The sequence below is a fragment of the Arachis stenosperma genome, chromosome 9 (assembly GCF_014773155.1).
Source record: "Arachis stenosperma cultivar V10309 chromosome 9, arast.V10309.gnm1.PFL2, whole genome shotgun sequence".
Classification (NCBI taxonomy): Eukaryota; Viridiplantae; Streptophyta; class Magnoliopsida; order Fabales; family Fabaceae; genus Arachis; species Arachis stenosperma.
Window position 1 is genome coordinate 120,131,841 of NC_080385.1, and position 7,050 is coordinate 120,138,890.

The following is a 7,050-nucleotide window of genomic DNA, read 5'->3' on the forward strand; positions in this document are numbered from 1 at the left end:
GATGACTAGATAACCCTCATTATCATTCTCACTTATGAACGCGCGTGATTGACAACCACTTCCGTTCTACATGCAACCGAGCTTGAATGTGTATCTCTTAGATTCCCCAACAGAATCTTCGTGGTATAAGCTAGATAGATGGCGGCATTTATGAGGATCCGGAAAGTCTCACCTTGTCTGTGGTATTCCGAGTAGGATCCTGGGAATCCGAAAAGTCTAACCTTGTCTGTGGGATTCCGAGTAGGATTCCGGTAATGAATGACTGTGACGTGCTTCAGACTTGCAAGTGCTGGGCGTGATGACAAACGCAAAAGAATCAAGGAATTCTATTCCAGTAGGCGCAGGAACCAACCAGTGATTAGCCGTGCTGTGACAGAGCGCGTGAGCGTAGTTTTCACTGCGAGGATGGGATGTAGCCTTCGGCCAGGTGATGCCTCCAGACGATTAGCCATGCGAGTGATAGCCGCAGAGGACCATTTTCCCGAGAGGATTGAAAGTAGCCATCGTCGAACGGTGAACCCCTATACACAGCTTGCCATGGAAAGGAGTAAGAAGGATTGAGTTGAAGCAGTAGGAGAGCAGGCGTCCTTGAGCCATACAGCATCTCCATATGCTTATCTGAAATTCCCACCAATGAATCTGCATAAGTATTCTATCCCTTTTATTATTTCTATTTTATTATTTCTATTTCCGAAACCATAAACAAATTTTAATCTGCCTGACTGAGATTTACAAGGTGACCATAGCTTGCTTCATACCAACAATCTCTGTGGGATCGACCCTTACTCACGTAAGGTATTACTTGGACGACCCAGTACACTTGCTGGTTAGTTGAACGGAGTTGTGAATTTAACCAGTGCCATAAGAAAGCCTTCATCTCAAAATAGTTAGAACATGGATCACAATTTCGTCCACCACGTTCATAGGTAAGAATGATGATGAGTGTCACGGATCATCACATTCATCATGTTGAAGGGCAGCGAATATCTTAGAATAAGAATAAGCATAATTGAATAGAAGAACAATAGTAATTGCATTAATACTCAAGGAACAGCAGAACTCCACACCTTAATCTTTGGTGTGTAGAAACTCCACCGTTGAAAATACATAAGTGATGGTCCAGGCATGGCCGAATGGCCAGCCCCCTTGAAGGTCTAAGAACTAAACGTCCAAAGATAGATACCAAGATGAAAATACAATAGTAAAATATCCTATTTATACTAGACTAGTTACTAGGGTTTATAGAAATAAGTCTTAGTGCTGAAATCCACTTCCGGGGCCCATTTTGAGCTTGAGCTTTACACGTGAAGAGGCTTCTCTTGGGGTTAAACGACAAGTTGTAACGTATTTTTGGGGTTTAACTATGGTTTGTGACGTGTTTCTGGCGTTTTACTCCAGAATGCAGCATAGAACTGGCGTTGAACGCCAGTTTGCATCGTCTAAGCTCGAATAAAGTATAGATCATTATATTTTTCTAGAAAGCCCTAAATGTCTACTTTCCAACGCAGTTGAGAGCGCGCCATTTGGAGTTCTGTAGCTCCAGAAAATTCATTCGGAGTGTAGGGAGGTCAGAATCCAATAGCATCAGCAGTCCTTTTTCAGCCTGGATCGAATTTTTGCTCAGGTCCCTCAATTTCAGTCAAAAAATACCTGAAATCACAGAAAAACACACACACTCATAGTAAAGTCCAGAAATGTGAATTTTGCATTAAAACTAATAAAAACATCCCTAAAAGTAGCTAGATCTTACTAAAAACTACCTAAAAACAATGTCAAAAAACGTATAAATTATCCGCTCATCACAACACCAAACTTAAATTGTTGCTTGTCCCAAGTAACTGAAAATCAAATAGGATAAAAAGAAGAGAATATACTATAAATCTCAAAATATCAATGAATATTAGTTCTAATTAGATGAGCGTGACTTGTAGCTTTTTGCTTTTGAACAGTTTTAGCATCTCACTTTATCCTTTGAAGTTTAGAATGATTGGCATCTATAGGAACTCAGAGTTCAGATAGTGTTATTGATTCTCCTAGTTAAGTATGTTGATTCTTGAACACAGCTACTTTTATAAGTCTTGGCCGTGGCCCTAAGCACTTTGTTTTCCAGTATTACCACCGGATATATAAATGCCACAGACACATGACTGTGAGAACCTTTTCAAATTGTGACTCAGCTTTGCTAAAGTCCCCAGTTAGAGGTGTCCAGAGCTCTTAAGCACACTCTTTTTGCTTTGGATCACGACTTTAACCACTCAGTCTCAAGCTTTTCACTTGGACCTGCATGCCATAAGCACATGGTTAGGGACAGCTTGATTTAGCCGCTTAGGCCTGGATTTTATTTCCTTGGGCCCTCCTATCCATTGATGCTCAAAGCCTTGGATCCTTTTTACCCTTGCCTTTTGGTTTTAAGGGCTATTGGCTTTTTCTGCTTGCTTTTTCTTTTTCTTTTATATTTTTTTCTCAAGCTTCTTCTTTTTCACTGCTTTTTCTTGCTTCAAGAATCAATTTTATGATTTTTCAGATTATCAATAGCATTTCTCTTGTTCATCATTCTTTCAAGAGCCAACAATTTTAACATTCATAAATAACAAGATAAAAAATATGCACTATTTAAGCATTCATTCAGAAAACAAAAAGTATTGTCACCACATCAATATAATTAAACTAATTTCAAGGATGAATTCGAGACTCATGTACTTCTTGTTCTTTTGTATTAAAAACATTTTTCATTTAAGAAAGTTGAGGGATTCATGGAATTATTCATAGCCTTAAGACATAGTTACTAAATACTAATGATCATGTAGTAAAGACACAAACATAGACAAACATGAAGCATAAAGTCAAAAAATAGAGAGAAAATAACAAGGAAGTTAAGGAATGAGTCCACCTTAGTGAGGGCGCCGCCTTCTCTTTGAAGGACCAATGGTGTTCTTGAGCTCCTCTATGTCTCTTCCTTGCCTTTGTTGCTCCTTCCTCATAGCTCTTTAATCTTCTCTAATCTCATTGAGAATGATGGAGTGTTCTTGGTGTTCCACCCTTAATTTGTTCATGTTATGACTCAATCCTTATAGAGAATTGTTGAGTTGTTCCCAATAGTTGTTTGGAGGAAAGTGCATCCCTTGAGGCATCTCTGGGATTTTTTGATGATGAACTTCCTCATGCGTCTCTTGAGATCCATGAATGGGCTCTCTTGTTTGCTCCATCCTCTTCTTAGTGATGGGCTTGTCCTCTTCAATGAGGATGTCTCCTTCTATGACAACTCCAGCTAAGTAGCATAGATGGCAAATGAGATGAGGAAAAGCTAGCCTTGCCAAGGTGGAGGGCTTTTCGGCTAATTTGTAGAGTTCTAGAGAGATGACTTCATGAACTTCTACTTTCTCTCTAATCATGATGCTATGGATCATGATGGCCTGATCCACAGTTACTTTGGATCGGTTGCTAGTGGAGATGATGGAGCGTTGAATGAACTCCAACCATCCTCTAGCCACAAGCTTAAGGTCCAGTCTTCTTAATTGAACCGGATTACCTCTTGAGTCTCTTTTCCATTGAGCTACTTCCATACATATGTCCATGAGGACTTGGTCCAACCTTCGATCAAAGTTAACCCTTCTAGTGTAGGGGCGTGCGTCCTCTTGCATCATAGGCAAGTTGAATGCCAACCTTACATTTTTCGGACTAAAATCTAAGCATTTCCCCCGAACCATTGTAAGATAATTCTTTGGATTCGGGTTCATACTTTGATCATAGTTCCTAGTGATCCATGCATTGGCATAGAACTCTTGAACTATTAAGATTCTAACTTGTTGAATGGGGTTGGTAAGAACTTCCCAACCTCTTCTTTGGATCTCATGTCAGATCTCTGGATACTCATTTTTCTTGAACATGAAAGGGACCTCAGGGATCACCTTCTTCTTGGCCACAACTTCATAAAAGTGGTTTTGATGGGCTTTTGAGATGAATCTCTCCATCTCCCATGACTCAGAGATGGAAGCAATTGCCTTCCATTTCCTCTTTCTTGAGGTTTCTCTGGCCTTAGGTGCCATCAATGGTTATGAAAAAAGAAAAAAAACTATGCTTTTACCACACCAAACTTAAAATGTTGCTCGTCCTCGAGCAAAAGAAAAAAGAATATGAGAAGAAGAGGAAGAAAATGGAGGAGATGGAGGGAGGTTTAGGGTTCGGCCAAGGGGAGAGGTATTGATGGTTGTGTGTGAAGAATGAAGGAGTGTTGAAAGGTTTATATAGGAGTGGGAGAAGGGGTAGGTTTTGGTCATTAGGGATTAGATTTGGGAGGGAAAAGGATTTTGAATTTGAAGGTAGGTGGGTTTTTGGGGAAGAGTGGAAGAATGCGAGTGGTGAAGAGGTGATGGGGAAGAGTGATTGAGGTGATTGGTGAATGATGTTTGGGGGAAGAGTGTTATAAAAAGGTGTGAGAGAGAGGGAGAAGGTAGGTGGGGATCCTGTGGGGTCCACAGATCCTGAGGTGTCAAAAATTTCTCATCCCTATACTTCTAGGCATGTAAAACGTACTCTTCATGCAATCCTAGTGTTTAACGCCAGACTGATGCTTGTTTCTGGTGTTAAACGCCCAAATGTAGCCTGTTTCTAGCGTTTAACGCCAGCCTGATGCTTGTTTCTGGCGTTAAATGCCAGCTTTCCTCAATGTGCAATCCTGGCGTTTAAACGCCAGACTGCTGCTTGTTTCTGGCGTTCAACACCAGCTTCATGCTCTGTTCTGGAGTTAAACGCCAGCCAGATGCTCCTTACTATCATTTAAATGCCAGTAAGCTCTTCCTCCAGGGTGTGCTTTTTCTTCTGCTATTTTTGATTCTGTTTTTAATTTTTGCAATTATTTTGTGACTTCACATGATCATAAACCTAATAAAACATAAAAGAACAATAGAAATATAGATAAATACAAATTGGATTGCCTCCCAATAAGCGCTTCTTTAATGTCAATAGCTTGACAGTGAACTCTCATGGAGCTTCACAGATCATCAGAGTATTGTTGGGACCTCCCAACACCAAACTTAGAGTTTGAATGTGGGGGTTCAACACCAAACTTAGAGTTTGGTTGTGGCCTCCCAACACCAAACTTAGAGTTTGATTATGGGGGCTTTGTTTAACTCTGTATTGAGAGAAGCTTATCGTGCCTCTTTTCCATGGTTGCAGAGGAAGATCCTTGAGCTTTAAACACAAGGTAGTCCCCATTCAATTGAAGGGCTAGCTCTCCTCTATCAATATCACTCACAGCTTCTGCTGTGGCTAGGAAAGGTCTTCCAAGAATGATGGATTCATTCTCATCCTTCCCAGTGTCTAAGATTATGAAATCAGCAGGGATGTAAAGGCCTTTAACCTTCACTAACACGTCCTCTACCAATCCATAAGATTGTTTTATTGACTTGTCTGCCATCTCTAATGAGATTCTTGCAGCTTGTACATCAAAGATCCCCAGCTTCTCCATTACAAAGAGTGGCATAAGATTTATACCTGACCCCAGGTCACACAGAGCCTTCTCAAAGGTCATGGTGCCTATGGTACACGATATTAAGAATTTACCAGGATCTTGTTTATTTTGAGGTAGAGTTTGCTGAACCCATGTATCTAGTTCACTAATGAGCAAGGGAGGTTCACCTTTCCAAGTCTCATTACCAGACAACTTGGCATTCAGCTTCATGATGGCCCCTAGATATTGAGCAACTTGCTCTTCAGTTACATCCTCATCCTCTTCAGAGGAAGAATAGTTCTCAGAGCTCATGAATGGTAAAAGGAGGTTCAATAGAATCTTTATGGTCTCTAGGTGAGCCTCAGATTCCTTAGGTTCCTCAGTTTGGAACTCCTTTTTGTTCAGAGGACGTCCCAGGAGGTCTTCCTCACTGGGATTCACGTCCTTCTCCTCCTTTGTGCATTCGGCCATATTGATTATATCAATGGCCTTGCACTCTCTTTTTGGATTCTCTTCTGTATTGTTTGGGAGAGTACTAGGAGGAATTTCAGTGATTTTCTTACTCAGCTGACCCACTTGTGCCTCCAAATTTCTAATGGAGGACCTTGTTTCACTCATGAAACTTAAAGTGGCCTTAGATAGATCAGAGACTATGTTTGCTAAGCTAGAGAGGCTTTGCTCAGAATTCTCTGTCTGTTGCTGAGAAGATGATGGAAAAGGCTTGCTATTGCTAAACCTGTTTTTTCCACCATTATTAAAGCCTTGTTGAGGCTATTGTTGATCCTTCCATGAGAAATTTGGATGATTTCTCCATGAGGAATTGTAGGTGTTTCCATAGGGTTCACCCATGTAATTCACCTCTGCTATTGTAGGGTTCTCAGGATCATAATCTTCTTCTTCAGAAGATGCCTCTTTAGTACTGTTGGATGCATTTTGCCATCTATTCAGACTCTGAGAAACCATGTTGACTTGCTGAGTCAACATTTTGTTCTGAGCCAATATGGCATTCAAAGTATCAATTTCAAGAACTCCCCTTTTCTGAGGTGTCCCATTACTCACAGGATTCCTCTCAGAGGTGTACATGAATTGGTTATTTGCAACCATGTCAATGAGTTCTTGAGCTTCTGCAGGCATTTTCTTTAGGTGAATGGATTCACCTGCAGAATGGTTCAGTAACATCTCAGAAAGCTCAAATAGACCATCAGAGAATATATCTAAAATGGTCCACTCTGAAAGCATGCCAGAAGGACACTTTTTGGTCAACTGCTTATATCTTTCCCAAGCTTCATAGAGGGATTCACCATCTTTTTGCTTGAAGGTTTGAACATCCACTCTAAGCTTGCTCAGCTTTTGAGGAGGAAAGAACTTGGCCAAGAAGGCCATGACCAGCTTATCCCAAGAGTCCAGGCTATCTTTAGGTTGTGAGTCCAACCATGTTCTAGCTCTGTCTCTTACAGCAAAGGGAAAAAGCATGAGACTGTACACTTCAGGATCTACTCCATTAGTCTTAACAGTATCACAGATTTGCAAGAATTCAGTTACAAACTGATAGGAATCTTCTGATGGAAGTCCATGAAACTTGTAGTTCTGTTGCATCAGAG

The 7,050-nt window shown here is 40.7% G+C and overlaps 1 non-coding gene across 1 annotated transcript; it reads left to right on the top strand.

Moving 5' to 3' along the window:
* Positions 1–6,686: 6,686 nt before the first annotated feature.
* On the top strand, positions 6,687–6,790 carry LOC130953614 (small nucleolar RNA R71). The gene has a single exon (XR_009075777.1). It is a non-coding gene; the product is annotated as a small nucleolar RNA R71 (small nucleolar RNA).
* The last annotated feature ends 260 nt before the right edge of the window (positions 6,791–7,050 follow it).